The following is a 23,539-nucleotide window of genomic DNA, read 5'->3' on the forward strand; positions in this document are numbered from 1 at the left end:
GTGCAGTGGTTCTCAAACTGCCATGTGTAACAGAATCACTGGGAGGGCTTGTTAAAACACAGATTGCTGGGTTCCATTCCCAGAGTTTCCGATTCAGTCTCTGATGTATAGGATGGGGTCTGAGAATTCACATTTTTGGCAAGTTTTTGGCATTTTTGATGCTTCTGGTCCAGGGACCCCAGTGTGAAAACCACTGTCTCAGTTAATTGAAGGACAAGGTATAGAGGCCAATGCTTAAGCAGTCCAGTACTTTCTCCAAGGAGGCTCTTCTACAGGGTACAGATTTCATGCTAACATTATAGAAACCAGAGGTTCTTCTCCTCTGGGACTTCTGAAAGGGGAGAATTGCATTGGAGGTAGAACTAAAAGCATGAGCTTTAGAATCAGAAAAATCTGAGTGAGGGATCTGCCAGTCCATGGTTTAGCTTTCTGACTTTGGGCAAGTTGTTTAGGTTATTTGAATCCCAGTTTCTTCATCTGTAAATCAGAAATAGTTCTAACAATTTGAGACTTCTGAAGAATAGTCCAAGAACTATTTGACATAGAGTTATAGGAGGATAAGCCATTAACGGGGCATCTAATTTAGATTCTTCACTTTTCAGATGTGGAAACAAAGGCCCAGGGAAAGTGTCTTAGCTAAGATCTCATAGCATATGGCAGAATGAGGACCAGAGTCCGGGTCTTTTAATGAGTTTTGTTTTGTTTTAATCATTCACATTGGATGAATATTTCTAAACCAAACCCTTCAAAACTAAACACTTTAGTAGTAGAAAGCCATTCATAGGGCAAGATGTAGACTTATGATAAATATTTTAGAGAGTCATATTAGCCAAGTTCTGTGATTTAATCTATTTTTTTTTTTCTTTAGAGAGAGGGAGTGTGAGCGGGGAATGGGGGTGTTGGGAGAGGGAGGCAGAGAAAGAGGGAGAGAGAGGGAAGAGAATCTTAAGCAGTCTCCACGCTCAGCATGGAACGACCCTGAGATTATGACCTGAGCCAAAATCAGGGGTCAGACACTTAACCAACTGAGCCATCTAGGCACCCCTAATCTATTTTCCAAAATACCAATTCTTGTACAATGTTACACATTATACTTTTTTCTTTCTTTAGTGAAAAGAATGGTCTTTAATGTTTTGGCAAAGTCTTTTTCAGCCCAGAATAAACATGAAATAAGCAGGCTGGAGTGAAATATTTCACAGTGTACAAAAAGATGGAACTCTTCACAAATTCGCATGTCATCCTTAGGCAGGGGCCATGCTAATCTCTGTATCTTTCCGATTTCAGTATACGTGCCGCTGAAGTGAGCACCACATTACACTTTTATACAATGGGACACATTATATGGGAAGATAATAAGAATTTGTTCTGCTCACCCTTAACTATTAAAAGAAAACTTATAGGAACTCTCTAAAATTGATTTTATTTTTCCTTACAGTGGATTTTCAAAAAGTCTTCCTTGTGGCATAATAATGTTTTGCAAAAAGGGTGTGGCTATTTATAGAATTCTCGTCTTTGTTACTAGAAATGAGCACTTTTAGTAGATGGGAAAAAGGAGAGTTTAGTAGATGGGAAATCAATTTCCACATGAAGGAGGAAAAAGTTTTAAATGTATTAGGAAAATTATAGTAAACGTTTATAGTAAAAAAAATGGAACTCAAAGGACATTATTCACTAAAGCCATACTTGTTTGGGATGTATAAAGAAAATTTAGCTAGCTAAAACTTCTCATCTAGTAGACATGGACCTTGTGGAGAGTTAAGAGAAAATATTAATATTCCTCAAAATATTAATATTTGGTGAAGCCAAGACATAAAGGGTAATTAAGAAACCAGGGTACGCATGCAAAAGAATGAAACTGGATCACTTCCTTATACCATACACAAAAATAAACTCAAAATGGATTAAAGACCTAACTGTGAGACCTGAAACCATAAACATCCTGGAAGAGAGCACAGGCAGTAATTTCTCTGACATTGGCCATAGTAATATTTTTCTAGATATGTCTCCCAAAACAAGGGAAACAAAAGCAAGAATAAACTATTGGGACTACATCAAGATAAAAAGGTTCCCATCTGGAACAACACGGATGCAGCTAGAAAGTATAATGCTAAGTGAAATGAGTCAGTCAGAGAAAGACAAATACCATATGATTTCACTCATATGTGGAATTTAAGAAACAAAACGAACAAGCAAAGGAAAACAAAACAGAGAGAGACAAGCCAGGAAACACGCTTAACTATTGGGAACAAACCAATGGTTACCAGAGGGGAGGCGGGTGGGGGATGAGTGAAATAGGTGATGGGGATTAAGAGGAGCACTTGCGAGGAGCACTGGGTGTTGTAGGGAAGTGTTGAATCACTATGTTGTACACCTGAAACTAATATAACACTCTATATTAACTATACTGGAATTAAAATTTTTTAAAAAGCAGTGTAAAAAAATAAAAATAAGAAGCTATTGCACAGGGGTCCCTGGGTGGCCCAGTTGGTGGAGTGTGTGACTCTTAATCTCGGTCACAAGTTCAAGCCCCCATGTTGGCTGTGGAGATGACAACGAAAAAAAGCTTCTGCACAGCAAAGGAAACAATCAACAAAACAAAACCTACTGAATGGGAGAAGACATTTGCAAATGATATATCTGATAAGAGGTTAATATCCAAAATATTATAAAGAACTTATACAACTCAACACACACACACACACAATCTGATGAAGAAGTGGGCAGAGAACTTGGATAAACATTTTGCCAAAGACATAGATACGGCCAACAGACACATGAAAAGATGCTCAACATCACTTATCATCAGGGAAATGCAAATCAAAACCACAATGAGATATCACCTCACGTCTATCAGAATGGCTAAAATAAAAAACACAAGAAACAACAACAATTGACAAGGATATGGAGAAATAGGGATCCTTGTGCACTGTTGGTGAGAATGCAAATTGGTGTAGCTACTATGGAAAACAGTCTGGAGGTTCCTCAAAAAAATAAAAACTACAACTATGCTATGATCCAGTAATTCCACTACTTGGTATTTACCCAAAGAATATGAAAACACTGATTCAAAACACTATGTTTATTGCAGCATTATTTACAAGAGCCAAGTTATGGAAGCAGTTCAAGTATTCATTGATTAATGAATGGATAAACAAGATGTTATATATATATATATATATATATATATATATATATATATATATATATATATAATAGTGGAATAGTACTCAGCCATAAAAAAGAAAAACCTTGCCATTTGCAACAACATGGATAGATCTAGAGGATATAATGTTACATGAAATAAGTCAGTCAGAGAAAAACAAATACCATATGATTTCACTCATATGTGGAATTTAAGAAACAAAACAAAGATAAAAAGAGACAAAAAACAGACTTTTTTTTTAAAGATTTTATTTATTTGAGAGAGAGAGAGAGAGAATGAGAGAGAGAGAGAGCACATGAGGGGGTGGGGAGGGTCAGAGGGAGAAGCATACTCCCTGCTGAGCAGGGAGCCCGATGAGGAACTCGATCCTGGAATTCCAGGATCATGACTTGAGTCGAAGGCAGTCGCTTAACCAACTGAGCCACCCAGGCACCCCAAACATCTTTTTAAAAAATATTTTATTTATTTATTTGTCAAAGAGAGAGAGAGGGAAAGCACAACCAGGGGGAGTGTGAGGCAGAGGGAGAAGCAGGCTTCCTGCTGAGCAAGGAGCCCCGATGTGGGACTCGATCCCAGGACTCCAGGATCATGAGCTGAGCCGAAGGGAGATGTTTAACTGACTGAGCCACCAAGGTGTTCCAACCAGACTCTTAAATATAGAGAATAAACTGGTGGTCACCAGAGGGGAGGTCGGGGGGATGGGTGAAATAGGTAAAGGGGATTAAGACTACACTTATTGTGATAAACACTGAGTAATGTATAGAATTGCTGAATCACTATATTATACTTCTGAAACTAATATAACACTGTAATTATACTGCAATTAAAAAAAAGGTAGGGGGGGCGCCTGGGTGGCTCAGTCGTTAAGCGTCTGCCTTCGGCTCAGGTCATGATCCCAGGGTCCTGGGATCGAGCCCCACATCGGGCTCCCTGCTACGTGGGAAGCCTGCCTCTCTCCCTCCCACTCTCCCTGCTTGTGTTCCCTCTCTCGCTGTGTCTCTCTCTGTCAAATAAATAAATAAAATCTTAAAAAATGAATAAATAAATTTAAAAAAAGGGAAGAAATTAGGGTATGCTTTGGTGCTCTTGTTATTTGTCTTGATGTGAGCCAAATGTTTACACCTAAATCACCACTTGTTTATAGTAAGACTAGGACCAATGGCTAATTTTTTAAAGTTTATTTGATCCAAGGAAATTAAAGCTTTTATTCTGAGTAGAGATGTATCCACTAACTGGCCACTAGCTGACTATGGAGACAAATAATGGGCCATTCTCCCATCTCCTCAGTGACCTGTTGTAACCTTCAGTATCCAGATTTAATCAGTGATGTGGCCATTCCAAGAAGGCAACAAGTTTGAATTGCCTGAAAGGACATACTGATCTGTCACACAGTAGGGCAGCAGGAGAAGGTTTTGCTCATAGCTAAGGGACAGAGAATTGTGCATATCAGGAAGCCTAACTTATCTGCAAGGCACCTGATAATTAACAACCCTTACTCATGGGAAGGTGCAGACCCAGGGAGATAATGACAGAAAATCCTTTTATTTATTTATTTACTTATTTATTTAAAAATTTTTTTTTTAAAGATTTTTATTTATTTATTTGAGAGAGAGAGACTGAGAGAGAGCACACGAGAGGGGGGAGGGTCGGGAGGGTCAGAGGGAGAAGCAGACTCCCCGCCGAGCAGGGAGCCCGATGCGGGACTCGATCCAGGGACTCCAGGATCATGACCTGAGCCGAAGGCAGTCGCTTAACCAACTGAGCCACCCAGGTGCCCCTATTTAAATATTTTTATTTGTTTATTTGTCAGAGAGAGAGAGAGAGCACAAGCAGGGGGAGCAGCAGAGGGAGAGGGAGAAGCAGGCTCCTCACCCAGCAAGGAGCCCGATTTGGGACTCGATCCCAGGACCCTGGGATCATGACCTGAGCCGAAGGCAGACGCCCAATGCCTGAGCCACCCAGGCGTCCCAGGAAATTCCTTTTAAAAAGCCAATTTGACCTTGGCCAAAATTTGCAGTGTGCTCAATCTCAGATGATTCAGAGCTCGTTTTAATGGGCCTGAAAACCTGAAAATAAATTATTTTGAAGTGATGATATAAATTATGTATGAGGATCAATTGAATATTCAAGTATAATGAGTTTATAGAATACAAGAGAGTATTTCTTTTGAGATGCTGCAATACAGCTATTGTCAGGTTCAGAGCCCAGCTGATTGCTTATAGGGAGCCTTTGTGCACATTTGAAAAAGGCACCCCCTCTGGGTGATGCAGCCCTGTGGGTACATGATTTGGCAAGCAGAGCCTGGGCTGGATCTTAGCTCCTTTTTGTCCCATTGGTTGGGTGCCTTAAAGCCTTGCAGTGCTTGTGTTGGTTTTTAGAGACTACATTGGAAATACATAAAAGTGACGGTTCCTTCTCTTAACCCAATGCAGAACTTACCAGCAGGAGACAAAGAGTCAATTAAGCTCTAAAATGGCATGAAAGAAGATGAAGCCTCCATGATAGAGAACAGAGATCTGATCTTGGCAGGTATGTTCTCTGAAGAAGCACAGCCAGTAGACCTCACTTCCCAAGCCAGAGGCAAATAACCGAACACCTGGGAAATTTAGATTTCTGGCGCCAGAATTGTCTTACTTGCCCCCCTGCTGCACTGACACTGGAGGGGGAAAGCTATGTTGTGTAGGTGTGGAGCTAAAACCCTTTCCATCCACTTACATGGACTGAAACTTAGGGGTGGTGAGTGTTAGCAATAAAAAGCATGTAGGCATGGGGCACCTGGGTGGCTCAGTCGTTAAGCGTCTGCCTTTGGCTCAGGTCATGATCCCAGGGTCTTGGGATCGAGCCCCGCATCTGGCTCCCTGCTCCGCGGGAAGCCTGCTTCTCCCCCTCCCACTCCCCCTGCTTGTGTTCCCTCTCTCGCTGTGTCTCTCTCTGTCAAATAAATAAATAAAATCTTTAAAAAAAAAAAAAAAAGCATGTAGGCTTGAATGTCCATTTTTCTTTGTGGAACCATTGCAGTGACAGCAGAACCACAGGTATCTGGAATTGAGTTTCCAGTTCTGGGACAAAATGGAGTAGACACACATCTCCCTACTCCTCTGGCTAAGTACACCTAAAGACCCTGGATATTGACTATAAAGAAGGTTCTAAAAGGTAGAGAGGAGGCAGGCCTGCTAGGGATCTCAGGACCCAAGAAGCATGGTGACAAGGGTTTTCCTCCTGACTCATATAGCGCAAACTGAGTGCTAGAGAAGCCAACAGATGCATACCAAAAAAAAAAAAAAGAAAAGCCCCAAGAAAAGTCAGCTCTCTCTAGCTATAGGATAAGGAAAGGGGAAGCCTAGCAAAACAGGGAACTTTCAGACAATAACTGCTCTACTCCAGCCAAATACCACGGAAAAAATGTGAGGAAAGAGCCTAGAATTTTGCCCTTGCTCAACTGTATCAAGGCAGTTTTGTGCTCTCCCCCGGGTGGTGTCAAGAAGGTCAACTGGGGAGTCAGAACTTTTATTCACACCTGGTAGTAATGAGATCACCCGAACTTCTGCCCCAGGTTGTCAGTAAAGTCCACGAGGGAAGCCAGTAATTCCATCCCCACCCAGTGGTAATGAGGCACCACTCCCTGCCAAGGTGGTATCAGAGAGTGCTGGGTGGAAGGCTCGGACTTTTACCACATTCTGGTGGTAGCTAGGCTTCCCAGCCCCGTGCAGTGTCCACAGAGGCCCCAGTGGGGATCCTGAACTCCCATCTCCACCCAGCAACAATGAGATGCTCTTCTGCTTCCCATCTCAAGGTTCAATGGAGGCCAAGTGGGGAATCTGAACTTCCACACCACCTGGTAGTAATAAAGCATCACCACCTTCCCTCCACTGTTGTGGTGTCATAGGACACCTGCTAAAACAGAAGATGATCTAGAATCTCGTAACATAATACCAAAAATGTCTAAGATATGGGGCGCCTGTCTGGCACAGTTAGTTGAGTGACCAACTCTTGGTTTTGGTTCAGGTCATGATCTCAGAGTTGTGCTCTTGCACTGAGTGTGGAATCTGCTTGAGATTCTCCCTCCCTCTTCCTCTGTCCCTCCCACTCGTGCTCTCTCTCTAAAATAAACAAATAAATCTGAAAAAAAAATGCCCAAGATACAACTGAAAATCACTTACATCAGCAACCAGAAAAATTCCAACTTAAATGAGAAGAGACAATCAATAGACACCATACCAAGATTATACAGATTTGGAATTATCTGACAAGGATTTAGAAGGAGCTATCATAAAAAAATGCTTTGACAGGGGCACCTGGGTGGCATAACCCGTTAAGCGTCTGACTCTTGATTTCAGCTCAGAAGATGATCTCAGGGTCGTGGGATCGAGCCTTGTGTCAGGCTTCAGGCTCAGTGCAGAGTCTACTTAAGACTCTCTCTCCCAGGGCACCTGGGTGGCTCAGTCAGTTAAGTGTCTGCCTTTGGCTCAGGTCATGATCCTGGAGTCCTGGATCGAGCCCCATGCCAGGCTCCCTGCTGAGCAGGGAGCCTGCTTCTCCCTCAGCTCCTTCCCCAGCTCATGTTCTCTCTCTCAAATAAATAAATTAAATCTTAAAAAAAAATATTCTCTCTCCCTCTCTCTCTGCCCCTCTCCTGACTTGCTTTCTCTCTCTCTCTCTCTCTAAAAATAAATAAATACATCTTTAAAGAAATGCTTTGACAAGCAATTATGAACACAAATATGAACACAAATACAACATGCCATTTCTGGGCATATTGAGTCTATTACCAGCTTTAGTCTGATATCCTCAGGAATTAGAGCTTTGTTAGGTATTCTGATTCTTTGGATAATGGTCTTTAATTTTTTCCTCCCAAATCATAGAAATAAACTCATTATGTGGCCCTGTTTAGTATCCAGAATACTGCTAAATACTTTCAACCAGAAGCCTGGTGAACAGTTAAAAAATCCAGATAAATCTTTGTATATATGTTGTAAAACCTCACTCTTTCCTTCTCCAGCCAGTCATAATGGTCCAACTAGAAATTCTCTGAACAAGAACATATCAATTTTCTATCCTTCTCTCTCCCAAGAATCAAAACTATCCTTTCCACATGTCTATTTCTTCTTCTCCTTTTTTTCTCTTCATTCTTCTTGTATCCAGATGAGTTTTGCCGTTTAGCATTTCCCTGATGTTTTCCTCTTCCCATCCTTGCCCTCATTTGATCACAGGCTTTGCAAGAACAGGATGTAATCCTCAGGGTATATTGAAAAGGTTCAGTTGGTTTCTCATCTTGTTCACAAGAGGTTAATCTGGGAAAGTCTTTGGTCCCTTCCAAGACAGTGTGACCTGAATCTGCTAAGGTCTGTGGCAGTTTGAATTTGATGTTGTTTTTGGCATCTTCTTTAGAATCTCTTCATTCTCTGAAGTTGTGTCTAAAAATGCTAAGGCTTGGGCATGGCTACTTATGTTTGAATTAAAAATGTGGTGTAATCTAATGTCATATAAAGTTTGACAATAGAGGGGCGCCTGGGTGGCTCAGTCATGGGCGTCTGCCTTCGGCTCAGGTCGTGATCCCAGGGTCCTGGGATCGAGCCCCACATCGGGCTCCCTGATCCGCGGGAAGCCTGCTTCTCCCTCTCCCACTCCCCCTGCTTGTGTTCCCTCTCTCGCTGTCTCTCTCTGTCAAATAAATAAATAAAATCTTAAAAAAAAAAAGTTTGACAATAGACGAAAATGTATTCTCTTAGCACTGTGCCTACTATATGCTTCTTAAAACATATGTGCTGGGGGGGTGGGTGGGATGACAAATTTCAGTCGGCTAATTTAAATAAACAAAACCTGGTTAGCCCCACCCTCACCAATACAGTTGTGTCAGCAGGCTGGACCCTGTTTAACCTCATGATATATCAATAAATCAGTCAGTTCTTTTTTTTTTTTTAAGAGTGACATGATCTGATTTACATTTTTATTTTTATTTTTTTTAGTAATCTCCATACCCAATGTGGGGCTCAAACTCATGACCCTGAGGGCAAGAGTCCGCATGCTTTTCCAATTGAGCCAGCCAGGTGCCCTCAGTCAGTTATTTCTTTTCTTTTCTTTTCAAGATTTTATTTATTATTTATTTGAGAGAGAGAGAGAAAGGAGAGACAGTGAGAGAGTACAAGTGGGGAGGAGAGGGAGAAGCAGCCTCCCGCAGAGCAAGGAGCCCATACAAAAGATTTCACTTTTCACCATGAGGTAATAAGCATGGATTCCTTGGTGGGTACTGTTTGTTTTTATTATCCAAGTTAGAACAGCACGGGAAAATTATCTATTGTTGGGTTGGGAAAGAAAATTTTCAATGGGATTCAAATGAAGAGCAAAAGAGGGAAGAGAAGGAAGAAAGGGAGAGATAAGGGGTAAAGTTAGAGGTTAAAGATGAAATACATGGTTTTTCATGTATTTCAAGGAGAATGTGGAAAGAAAACAGCTATAGAGAATAATAGAGAAGCTAACCTAAAAGTTCTTTAGCAACAAAAATATGCTTCCCTTTTTATTCTGATTAAAAAGCACCATTGAATCCTCCTCAACATGCATCTGAAATAGCTCAACATTCCAAATGCGAAATAGCTCAACATTCCAAATGCAAAACACATCAACATACTTGCACGTAGTGCAGAGGAGAAAACATTTAACAGCCTATCTGCAACATAATTTGTATACGCTCCATTTCCTCCTACTTCCTCTGCAATCATATTATAAGCTAGGTTCTACAGCCACCTCTATCCATTTCTAAAACAGAGTGATTCAGGGCAAAAGCTTATTATTATTTTTAAGATTTTATTTATTTATTTCTAATGTTTACTTATTTATTTTTTTTAGTAATCTCTACACCCAACATGGGACCGGAACTCATGACCCTGAGATCAAGAGTTGCGTGCTCTACTGACTGAGGTGGCCAGGTGCCCTAGCTTATCTTTCAGATCTGCATTTTCTTGGATGATTTACAGTGGAGATTTAATTATTTTCTTGTACACTCTGAGTATGAACACTGAAGGAGAAATTCAATCTTCTCTGGATTACCTCCACTTTTTTCTACATAGGATTATAGCAAATGATGATTCAGATAGTTTTTTCCTGCTTTCATGTGCTATTAGATGGTATGTACTCATGGAACACAATATCTGCCTCAAGTAAAGTGGCATTAGAAGGGCAAATCATATGGCCTATTTATATCTGTATAGCTTTTTCTTCTCATTTTAGGTTTTCCATTAAATCTTTGAACATATTTACAATAACTGTTTTACATTCCTCATTAGCTAATTCCATCATTTCTGTTATTTTTGATCTATGATTTTTTTCCAGGTTATAGAACAGAATTTGTTTGTTTGGTTTTTTTTGCATGTCTAGTAATTTTTTATTGTATGCTGGGCATTATGCATATTATATTTTGGAAGGTTGAGATTTTGTTGTTCTCTTCAAAAAGTGTTGAAATTAGGGCTGCCTGGGTGGCTCAGTTGGGTAAGCATCTGCCTTTGGCTCAGGTCATGATCTTGGGGTTCCGGGATCGAGTCCCACATCGGGCTCCTTGCTCATCTGGGAGCCTGCTTCTCCCTCTGCTGTCGCTCCCCAATTGTGCGCTCTCTCTTTCTGATAAAAAAATAAAATCTTTTAAAAAATAAATAAATAAGTGTTCAAATTAGTTTTGGCAGGCAGTTCATTTATCTGCAGATCACCTTGATTCTGCTGAAGCTTGCTTTAAAGCTTTGCTATCATGAGTGTAGTGCTGACTTTATTCTAGGGTTAATTAGCCTTATTACCAAGGTATGATCCTTCTCAGATCTCTTTTGATGACCCCAAATGTTCAAAGAAGTCTCTGTGACCCAGATGGATGGAACTCAAATGTTCTCAAGTCCTGTGTGAAAAGTCTTTTTTTTTTTTTTTTTTGCCTGGCTTTGTGGAATTTCACTCTATGCATACATAGGGAAATATTCAGCCAATTGACCAGGAGGACCCTTGTGAAAATTTCTGGGGCTCTTTCCATATGTAGCTTGCTCCCTTATAGTATTCCGCCCTGCAAATTCCAGCCACCTCAACCTCACCATACTAGAATTTGTTTCTTATCTTATAGAAACTAGCATGCTCTATTTGAGTTTCCTCTTCCTTTATTGAAGTTTAAAAATTGCTTCCAATAGGGTTCCTGGATTTAGAAAAAATCCAATATTGCATTTTTATATATGCTTATACAAAAAATTATTCATTACGTATCTGAAATTCAAATTTAACTAGCTATCTTTTATTTTCTCTGGCAACCCTACTGTTAGGCAGAAAGCCAGGAAAACTGTGGGGCTCATTTAAATTGTTTCTCTAATCTCAGAACTCACAATTGTGAACATACTGTGGTCCCAATATCTGAAAACAGTTGTTTCATAAATGTCCAGTTTTCTAGCTTACAATGGGAGGACAATTCTATACCAGTTACTCCTTCTTGGCTAGAAGTGGAATTCTACAATGCATCTTTAAAGCAAACAAGCAAACAAATAGGGTTGCTGCCCTATCTGGAATTGTTCAGGGGAGTCATTAAGAAACAGTAAATAAACGTGTCACTTTTACTCATCTTGGAGTATGCTGTGTAAGTTATTCATGTAAAAAAGAGCTCTATTACAGTTCAAGGTGTCTTATCTGAAATCATTTTATTTGAAATCTTCTTACTTAAAATCACTATTTCTTTTCTGCTTTATGGGCTTTAAATTTATCTCAGTTTCAGCTGGTCTGTACAATGTTAACCTATTTCTTTGGGAAGTCACAAGAATCCTGCAAGGTGAATTCTGGGCACTTTACACATTGTCTACTGTTAGAGTATTTCCCATATATCCTCAAAAGTAGTGATATGTTATGTGGCATCTCCACGCAAGAGAGTTCATTTTATTTACATAGATTATTACAACAATAACTCATTTCTTGGGAAGTTCAAAGAGATAGTGTTCATAAAACAATAGTTACATGGCATGGTAAAATGAACCTGTGCCTTGTGAAGATGAGAGGGCAACTAATATTTATTGAGTATCTACTCCATGCCAAGTGTTTTATATTCAGTGGTGTGTTGGAGCCAGTCTGTGCCAGCTCGTATGTGCTTGTGAGAGGCGATTGTTAAGTTTTCAGGAATCTTGCCAGCCATTTTTTAAACCGTTGGAAGCTTGAAATTGACAACAGGAGGAATATTTATACCATGAAAATGGTCAAATGCCACAAATCATGGTTCCTCCATCAATTCCAAGAGCTGATTGTTAAGCATTTACCAGCACATCACTGTCATCACATTTCTTATGTTATTTTATCCTCCCAACAGCTCTGTATGGTATTTATTAGAATGCACAGTTTAAAGATGGAAAAAAGACACCAATTACATAAGTAACATGTCCAAATTTTCCTAGAGGACAAGAAAGAAAACCAATTCTTTGTACTCTATTTCCTTTCTGCTTATATCTCTATACCTTTGAGCCAGGAGACTTAAACTGAGTTGTTGCTTTAATGGTGACTGTATGTTCTTGGACCAATACCTGACCACTATGGATCAGCATTTATTCATCTGTAAAGTTGGAAGCAATGGACTACTCAATATCCAACATCTCTTTTGGATGTAATAGTCTCTGTTGTTTACTAATTCTTCCTCTGCCCAACTGTGGCAAAAATGCTAAGAACAAACACCTACCAAATAGTTGTTAGAAAAAGGGATTTGTACCAGGAGGGGCTTCATGGGACTCAAAGCTATGATACTACCAGATTTTTTTTTCCCCTCAAATGTCCACCATCAAGGAGCTATAACAGAGAAAATGTACATAGCAGGTTGATTTATTAAAAATTTGACAGGGCGAAGTAACTTCCTGTAAATTAGCCGTCTTGTTCTCTCAGTCTTTGACTAAAAGTTATCCACCACTATCCTCTGGCCCCAGAAGAATAAACAAGTCTTTGTGTCATTGATGGGCTTATTGCTAAGGTCAACTATGTAGATCTTTGTTTTCAAAGGATTCATTAATGGAGAAAATTAAGGAAGAGGACTTCAAAAGTAGAGGAGAATAATTTAATTTCAGAAGATGGGTATATTCCTAAACACTGAGAGAAGAATTGCGGGTTTATAAGGTTCATAAGACTCAGTTTATGGGTTGCATATGGGAAAGATTGTAGGGATGCCTATATGGACCAGGCACTAAGTGCTTTGGCTGTAGGGCTCCAACAGTTTCTTTTTTTTTTTTTTTTTTTAAAGATTTTATTTATTTATTTGACAGAGAGAGACACAGCGAGAGCAGTAACACAAGCAGGGGGAGTGGGAGAGGGAGAAGCAGGCTTCCCGCCGAGCAGGGAGCCCGATGCGGGGCTCGATCCCAGGACCCTGGAATCATGACCTGAGCCGAAGGCAGATGCTTAACGACTGAGCCACCCAGGCGCCCCGGCTCCAACAGTTTCTAATAATGGGGCACCACTAGAGTAGAGACTCTCGAACAACCACTAGCCTTTGAATGGACCAAGAATTGATTTCTGAAGCAAACGTAGACTGAGAATCAGGACTTCCTTATTTAGCTTAGGATAGAGGAGTGGGTTCTGAAGACTGACTATTATTTGATTTTAGTGATTGGGCCTTACATCAAGTTTAATCTGGTTGTCATGGAGAAATGTATACTTGTTATATACAAATAGATGTAATTCATAACATCCAATATGATCAGCAAAGACATTCCATACTTATACTTGTGTAGCAGAGTGGTTAAAAATGATGATCTTAAATGCTAACATTTTCACCTTGATAGGATTAGAAATTTGGGGGCATGACTCAAGAATAAAGGAGACACAGCTTGAACATGGCAGAAAAATGGCTAAGGGCCCTTTTACAAACAGGGGTATCTAATATCCAGAATTAATTCTTTAAAGTTCTAAATCCCCCGCCACTCCAAACCTTGAATAAAATCTGACATATGTACAATTGCCTCATGGGATTGTATGCATGTGTGTATGTGGGGTATGTGTGTGTGTGTAAATCAAGGAAATAGGTTGAATTCTCTCTATGAATCATTAAGATACAAAACAGAGACTTTGTACACGGAAAAGAAAGACAATCCATAACTGAATTAATACCGTAGAAAACAGGAGTGTAGAGACAGGGTGGTCACTGAAGAGCATAATCTCCCAGGAAATCATAGAAACCTTGGGAGGTCATTGGATTAATCTTGTCTAGCTCTGTTAGGGTCCATTATGATTGACTGCCACGACAAGGCCTTCATGCTTAACCACTGCCAACACACAGACCTGCATGGATCGGTGAAATAGTGGTAAGAACAGAGAGGTCCCCCCTCATGTTCTTGCACGCTCTCTCTCTCTCAAATAAATGAAATCTTTAAGGATTTCATTTATTTGAGAGAGAGAGCATGAGAGAGCACAAGCAGGGGGAGGGGCAGAGGGAGCAGGAGAAACAGACTCCACACTGAGCAGGGAGTCTGATATGGGGCTCAATACCAGGACCCTGGGATCATGACCGCTGAAGGCAGATGCTTAACCGACTGAGCCACCCAGGTGCCCCAAAATCTTAAAAAAAATAACCACCTGCCTCAGGCCTGAAATGCTTTCTTTCTTCATTTATCACAATTTCAACTGCTGCCTTGAGGTTTTCCTCAATTAATAATTACAACAATAATTTCTGTGTGAATGTCTGTCTACCTATCTATCTGATTCTTTTAAATGTATTATCTAATTAGATCTTTGTGAAGACCCATAAATTAGGCTGGATAAGTGTTATGTTGCCACCACTTATAGATGAAGACGCTGAGGTTTAGAAAGCATTGCATAGTCACACAGCTAAGAAGATAATTTAAATCTAGATAATTCTTGCTCCAGAGTTCCCTCTCTATATATTGTATTACTTTTCCAAAGTTCCTTCTATGTACGTAGGTAACTTCCCTGATTCAGTGACTCTAGGAGTTAGAAATGTTTTAAGCAATGGCAGTATCATTTTAGGAATTCCTAGAAGTAGAAGTAGACCCCAAGACAACAATTTCAGTGCAAGTAGTTTATCTGGAGGGTGAAGGAGATTTAGGAAGGGTAGGAGGAGATGAAATTGGGGAAAATGCAGCCAATAAAATCTATGAAATTGAGCCAGCTAGGACAATGAGTGACTAGAGCTTAATCCCTTAATCCCTCTGGGGAAATTGGAGACGGTGTAGGACACATGGCTCTTAGTTATCCCACCTAGGAGGCAAGGAAGCTGGGGTGTGAGCTCGTCAGTCTTTGATTAAAGATTGCTCCCAATGAATGTTATTCTGTAATACTTCCAGCTGGCTGGACAGCAAAGCTGGCTCAGATGGCAAGAGAAAGCCCTCAAAGAAAGAAATATATGTGCTGGCAGGTGGTAACTGGGCCTGGGTGTGTGAAGTGGTAAGAGTGAGGGAATGTAAGTGGGGCACCAGCAGCACCTCATGGGAGGCATCAATGAAGTATTTTATACACAGTCATCATACTAATTTTTTCCTAATAAAAAAATAATCATTAGAATTAAGTATAGTATTATAATTTTAAGAGCCCTTTCACATATATCATCTCATAAGATAATCAAATGGTCCTTTGATGTAAACAGCATTGTGCAGATGGAAAAGTAAGATGTATATTTTATCTCCTCCATGAGGAGATCTCATAAATTTAAGAGTACTTCTTTTCTCATACCAACTTGTATTCTAAGTTCCAGTTTTCCCTTATTTTGGGAATTTGTAGAACATTTTTTGGTGGGACAGGCATGGGAAGTAGGAAAATTTAAGAGGTTGGAGTAATGAAGAACATTTCTGAACCCCAATCTAAAAAACCTTTTTCTCAGAACTGTATGACCTAAAACAGCATATTAGAACTTAATTAAAAAATAAACAAAGCCAATATTAGTTATAATCAGAAAAATCATGTATAGATGAAATTTAAGTAAATGAAAATTTGTTCAGTTTATGTCATATTATGCAGTAGAAGGATCATTTCTCAGTAAATGATTTAAACAAAAGTGTTCCTCCTCACCCCTTCTCCAAGTCTGGCAAGATGAGCTTTATTTCAACGAAGCCAACACTGGGAGTAATGGGAGAACCCTAGGACAGCTGGAGGCAGATTTTGTATTTACTAGCTTGTGTTTCAAGGTGGCTAAATGAATGGTAACTCTGTCTGGACAACTCCTTTAATGGGATTCTCTCTTCTGGGTTGAATTGCTGTTTTTAAGAATTTTTCCACTGATGCTTGGATAAAGCAAAGGAGTAACTCTGCTCTTAACACATTATAATGAGAAAATAAACAGATTATGACAAGAACTTGGTCAAGATATAGCTTCTTGTAGGCCATGTTTTTGTTTCATTATAAAGGCAAATCTGGTATTATTTTAAGAAATTAGAGGATTTACATTTTTAAATCCTTGATAACAAGGATGAAATCTTATTATTGCTAGTAGTTAAGTTTTAAAAGTTAAACATCAAACCTCTAACAAATCAAAAATTTTTAAAAAAGATTTTATTTATTTATTCATGAGAGAGAGAGAGAGAGAAAGAGAAAGAGAGAGAGGCAGAGGGAGAAGCAGGCTCCTCGAAGAGCAGGGAGCCTGACGTGGAACTCGATCCCAGCACCCTGGGATCACGACCCAAGCCGAAGGCAGACGCTCAACCGACTGAGCGACCCACACGTCCCTCTAACAAATTAAATTTAAATAATTCTTTTATCAGTAGAGAAGCCCTGTGATTAAAAAAGTGTATTCAGGATTTTAAAATTTAATTTTAGTAAAAATGAGCACTAAGAATTTAACACTGCAGACCAAATCTTTTCTGAAACCATGAGATTTTCATTTCAGCTGTCCCAGTGTTATTTGTTTGTCCTGCCTCCTGCCTTTCCAGTTTAACTCTCAAAGCTAAGAACACAAAGGCAGTATGTTTAGGGACAATAGGACACATTTGTAGCCAAAGCGTCAAGGGAGCAAGGCAGGGTTGGACAAGACAAAAGGTGCATTTGCTCCCATTTGCTTTGGTTTATGCAGCTGCTGGTGCCTTCCCGGCCCGACCAACATTTTAAGGCATGTCAGATAGGAACTTCTACCAGTCATATAAATGTGGCCAAAGTAAGAAATGGGCCAGCATTTATCACAGAGTTGCACAGACTCAAGTTCTCTGCAAATTTGCTAGTAAATTGGCACATTATCAGAATAAAAAAAAAAAAAAAGAAAGAATAAAAATTCCCGGGCGCCTGGGTGGCTCAGTCGGTTAAGCGTCTGCCTTCGGCTCAGGTCATGATCCCAGGGTCCTGGGATCGAGCCCCGCGTCGGGCTCCCTGCTCAGCGGGGAGTCTGCTTCTGCCTCTCCCTAATACTCCCCACCAACCCCCTCGTGCTTGCACTCTCTCTCTCTCTCTCTCAAACAAATAAATAAAATCTTAAAAAAAAGAATAAAAATACCCTAAAAATGATCTAACAGTAATTCATGGTTTGACCTTCATTTCTATACACAGATCCACCCTTAGAACATAAACAACCCCTTACGTTTTTATATTTCTTTAGAGCACTGAAAGTATTCCCATTTAGTATTATTATTTGATCGTTACAGTAAACCTCTGAGGCCAACAGAATGAATATTTTCAATATTACCCTTTAACTGAAGATGAAACTCTGGCTCCAAGACATTAATTAGTAGGTCTAAGATCCTAAGAGCTACCCACCCTCCAACCCCTCTTGTACTATTGATTTGCTAGTTTTTTCTCTAATAATTTAAAGATACAAAAGGAAAATATAAAGTCAGGAGGAAAAGTCCTACCCCTTTGGAACATTTTCTTCCCTTAATATTAATTTAAGTGTCAGGAAGCTTTCAGTGACTAAGGTAAGGATTAAGATATATAAAGAGGGAAAGACAAATTCGCTGCCCTTCAGTTTCTCGACCTAACAGATAAAGGTAGCAGACAGAGTCCTGGAGGGCAGATCTATAATGTGAAAGGCCTGGGGGTCTTCTTTCTTTACAATGCTCTGTATGACACTCTTTAGAGAACTATCTAGAACTGGTAGAAGTAAAAGAGCAAGTACACAGTTCAGTATCCCCTGTGTCTCATTCCACCTTCTTGGAGTGGGGCTTCAAGGAGAAATTTTCTGGGAAACAATGGGAAGGTCCTGAAAGACTGCTGCACCCACTAGCTATTGTTAGGCTTTCTTACGAAGTGCCCTTTTATATTATTTTAATCAACGTTTTTTGCTTATTTCTCTTCAGTTCTTAAGCACAAAAATACAGAGACCAAATGCAATGAAAAAAAAAGGCTTAATGAGTGCTGAAAGGTCAAGACTAATTCCTGGTCATACTCCCACCATTATGGCCCATTTCTAGCATTTAAAAAACATTTCCACACTATTTACTCATATTTAAATTATTAACCCAGTCTTTTTAAATTTTTTAACGTTTTGATTGTGATGCAGGTATCTCATGAATTGTAAAATACTCTTTAATTGATAGGACATTTGGGCTGTATTTGCATCTACCCTGCCTTTCTCCTGATTGTGGATATCGGTTTGGAAGGATTTATTAGTCTTAAAGCATACTGCATTATTTCCTCCTATTCTGCTTCTTTCTCTTATGGATTAGCCTGTTCCTTTATTTTCAAGGTCACTCTAAATTCTATTCCATATTCCTTGATGTTTGCAATTGCGTACCTTTTTGTCTTCATGTCTTTAAAGAGGAGCACTTTCAAATTCATCATCTTGGTCAATGATGGTTATTAGTGCTAAGCTCAAGGCTGATTGTGCATACTACCACTTCCTATGTTCCCTCTTAAGTTTCTCAGACTGTTGCTAAACCATTTAGAAGCCACTGTTTCAACAGTGGCAACATTAGAAATGGTATGTTGTTCTGTTTCTTGAAAATTCATGACTTTTTTTTTTTTTTTTTTTTTTGTAAAGATTTTATTTATTTGACAGAGAGAGACACAGCCAGAGAGGGAACACAAGCAGGGGGAGTGGGAGAGGGAGAAGCAGGCTTCCCGCGGAGCAGAGAGCCCGATGCGGGGCTCGATCCCAGGACCCTGGGATCATGACCTGAGCCGAAGGCCGACGCTTAACGACTGAGCCACCCAGGCGCCCCGAAAATTCATGACTTTTTAAAAACAAGAATCATAGACGAGAACAGCAATAACATTTGCCAGAGAAGCAAGCTCCTAGCAGCCTGCCCCACAAATCCAGAACTTCTAGATGAACCCAATCTCCTGGGCAGGCAGCGACTAATGCTTACCTCAGGGTGGGGTAGCCTCCGTCGTGGCTGTCAGACTGTTGCTCAAAGCATGGTCTTTCAGGGCTTCAAAAGCAGAGCCATGTTGCTCCTAATTTAGACATACTTTAAGTAGTTCAGTTACATCTGGTTTCCTAGATAATCTGAGTAGAAACAGAGAAATATCAAGTTAGAGCAGAGGAAATAAGCTCCCAGAAGCAAGTAGTGGCAGTTAACAGTGTGAAAGGCAAACAGAGGAAAATAGAAAGCAAACATTGGAACCTGAAAAGCAAAGCAGCCTGGGGGCCCACTAAGTAATTCAGAGCAGATGACCAAATTTATAATCCTTGCAGCCCTTGAACTGAGAATACCAGGAGAGAAAGGTGACAATATTTGGAACATGGCAAAAAACATTCCAAGTTTATTGAAAAACAAAAACCTATACACCCAGGAAGCCCAATGAAGAGACCCACAGACAGGCATATCAGAGTAAAAAGGCTGAAAATCAAATATAAGGAAAATATCTTGGAAAAAGCAGGAGAAAAACAAAACATCACTTACAAGGAAGCGCAGTAAGATCATGGCTGACTTCTCAGCAGGAACAATGGAAGCCAGAAGGCAGTGGGAAAACATTCAAAGTAAGTGCTCAAACAAACAAACAAACAAAAAAACCCATCAACCAAGACTCTGATATCCAGCAAAGGTATGTGTAGAAAAATGAAAGTGAAATAAGGACTTTCCCAGGTAAAACAGAAACTGAAAGAATTTGTTGCCAGGCCAACTCATTTTACAAGAGATATTCTAGGAAGGTCTTCAGACAGAAAGTAAGTGATGTCAGACAGTAACACAAATCCACAAGACCAGAGAACACCGTTAAAACTATAAATGCATATTTTTTCTCATTTTTCTTAAATGAGTTAAAAAGCAATTTCATAAAATATGTACATACAGTTCACCAATATACAGCATGGAGGTTAGGGTACCACTAGCCTACACAAACATCCATGTATAACTTCTGACTCCCCAAAACTTAACAGCCTGTTATTGACCAGAGCCTTACCAAATAACATAAACAGTTGACTAACATATATGTATTATATACTGTATGTTTACAATAAAGTAAGCTAGAAATGAAAAAAAAATTTTTTTTAAAGATTTTATTTATTTGACAGAGAGAGACACAGCAAGAGAGGGAACACAAGCGGGGGGAGTGGGAGAGGGAGAAACAGGCTTCCCGCTGAGCAGGGAGCCCGATGTGGGGCTCGATCCCAGGACCCTGGGATCATGCCTCACATCTGGCTCCCTTCTCCCTCTCCCTCTGCTGCTCCCCCTTCTTGTGCTCTCTTGCTCTCTCAAATAAATAGTTTTAATTTTAATTGTTTAAAGATTTTATTTATTTATTTGACAGAGAGACAGCGAGAGGGGGAACACAAGCAAGGGGAGTGGGAGAGGGAGCTGCTTCTCTCGGAGCAGGGAACCCGATGTGGGGCTCGATCCCAGGACCCTGGGATCATGGCCTGAGCCGAAGGCAGATGCTTAACGACTGAGCCACCCAGGCGCCCCATCAAATAAATAAAATTAAAAAAACAAAAAACTGTGAGTGAAATAAATGGTACTGTACTGTATTCATTGCAAATATCTGCATATAAATGGGCTTCTATAGTTCATACTTGTGTTGTTCAAGGGTCAACTGTAACCTATTATTGGGCCTATAACATGTAAGTGCAATATAGTGTAATTGCCAACAACAGCACAAATCAAATGAATGTGAGCAAAGCTGTAACAAGCTGAGGAAACGACCACAGATGGTAAAGTAATGATTGTTAACAATGCATTAAGTTTGTAACATTAACAGATGTAGTATGTGGGGACTGCCTAGAAAATACTTATTAGACTTGGTACTCAATGAGATAATGTTTTTGATATTATACAATGTTACATTTCCTACCACCTCCCAAAAAAACCACAAAAAATCATCATCCAAATACAAGGAATCTTTTTTTGACTTTTATTTGCTGCTCTGACATCCAGGCTAAAAACTTACTTGGAGTTACTTCTCCGTGGTCTATCCTGGGATCATGATTTCAGAAGCCCAGACTTTAAAAAAAGAGCCAATTTCTGATAGTGAAAATAAAAACAAGTTTTTTTTTCTTTTCTTCTTTTTTAATCACAAAAAATAACCTAGCAACGTGGAGAATGTCTAAGAAAAGGAAAAAAACTCACCTATAATCCCATTACCTCAACATAATCATTCTTTTATTCCATAGGCATTTACATTTTATTTTAGAGGTATAACAATTTATATTTTCGTTTTTCAACTGGGATTATATTAGATACTTTAGCAGTTTTAATTATCATTTTCGATAGCTTCACATGTATTCAGGGATATATAAGCTTTCTTGGGTCTCTCTCCCACCTGCCCAATCTTTTTCTCATGGTGGACTTAGAAGGCCTGATGAGCTTAAACTTCCAGACTTGAAAGAGCTGGGGGGAAAAAAAAAGCAAAATCTTTAACTTTGGTGAAGCAATCTAGATGACCTCTGGACTTTAACTTGAATATATCGACACAATTTGAAATTGTTTAAATACAAACACAAGTTTCATCTGAGTAAGATTTATACTGTAAAATGCTAATTAGAAGTCCATGAATCCACCAAACTTTGAATAATTTGGAACAGAGCAGTACATTTATTTTTTATTTTTATTTTTTTAAAGATTTTATTTATTTGACAGAGAGAGACACAGCAAGAGAGGGAACACAAGCAGGGGGAGCGGGAGTGGGAGAAGCAGGCCTCCCGCCAAGCAGGGAGCCCGATGTGGGGCTCGATCCCAGGTCTCTGAGATCATGACCTGAGCTGAAGGCAGACGCTTAATGACTGAGCCACCCAGGCGCCCCCAGAGCAGTACATTTAAAGTTTTAAAATTCAGATACTCCTATAGCCATAGACCTACGCAGTACACTTCTTACCTCCTCAATGCAATACACTACCTTAAGCAGTAATTTTGGGGGGAGAAAAAAAACCCTCAACCTTGAATTAATCTAGGACAATAGCTGAAATGTGCATTTTATTAGTAGATACAAAATATCACAAATTATTTAAAAACAGCATTTTCTCCATGATTTTAATATATTTCTTTAATAAGGATTTCATTTAAAACATAGTATTAAAACATTTTTCTGTAAGTGTTAAAATGGTATTATGCCAATTCAGTATGGCCTACAAGATGAAGAGGAGTAAAATAATTTCAAGCCCACCGGGTTTCTAATTAAAGAACCAGTTTAACAGCTTTTAGCTCACTGACATTTATACTCTGTGCTTTACTTCCTGTTTTTTTTTTTAAACTAATGTCTAGTGGGTCATTTCCAGGCTTGAGGTATTTGCTTCCTTCCTTGGTATTACTCATTCAACTACTCAGTCAGATGCATAATCTATTAGAGATGTAGTAGACAAATGTCTTCTGTCTGCATCCTGCATAACTCAAAACACAATTCCAAGTATCCTACGTGTAGTTCCTTTTTTGGTTACTGGACACTTGGCATGTACGGCCTCATTAGAATGTAACATGCTTGGGACTCCTGGGTGGCTCAGTCGTTAAGCATCTGCCTTTGGCTCAGGTCATGATCTAAGGGTCCTGGGATTGGGCCCCGCATCTGGCTCCCTGCTCAGCGGGAAGCCTGCTTCTCCCTCTCCCACACCCCTGCTTGTGTTCCTTCTCTTGCTGTGTCTGTCAAAATCTTTGGGAAAAAAAAAAAAAGAATGTAACGTGCTACCACAGTATTTAACTATAACGCCTGTTTAAAATTAAGGCAACAAATTAAAAGCCCACCCATCACTATTTAGTGATAACTGCTTTGATACTGTTTTCAATGTAATTGCTTATTCTCAGTGTTATAATTTGTAGTTAATGTGCTGCTTAAGTAACCACTTGACTGTTTATTCATGTGACTACAATCTTCACTAGGTTTTAACAGAACCAAATGGCTGTTACTGAGTCTAGTGAAAATGGATTAGTGTTAAAATACTTTAAATATATAATTAATTTGATAAATGTGAAAGGCACAACCTACCAACTTAGTATTCAATGAATAATTAGCTGATAAGGAGAAATCTAAGAGCCATTTAAAAAAATAAAATCATGATTAATATTGGAGAGCAAATAAGTTTATGTTGTA

The 23,539-nt window shown here is 39.5% G+C and overlaps 1 non-coding gene across 1 annotated transcript; it reads right to left on the reverse strand.

The window, feature by feature from the left end:
- Nucleotides 1–1,204: 1,204 nt before the first annotated feature.
- Nucleotides 1,205–1,308, reverse strand: LOC118527961 (U6 spliceosomal RNA). Its single transcript, XR_004913371.1, has one exon. It is a non-coding gene; the product is annotated as a U6 spliceosomal RNA (small nuclear RNA).
- Nucleotides 1,309–23,539: the final 22,231 nt, after the last annotated feature.

This window comes from Halichoerus grypus, chromosome 14 (genome assembly GCF_964656455.1).
Source record: "Halichoerus grypus chromosome 14, mHalGry1.hap1.1, whole genome shotgun sequence".
NCBI classification, from domain to species: domain Eukaryota; kingdom Metazoa; phylum Chordata; class Mammalia; order Carnivora; family Phocidae; genus Halichoerus; species Halichoerus grypus.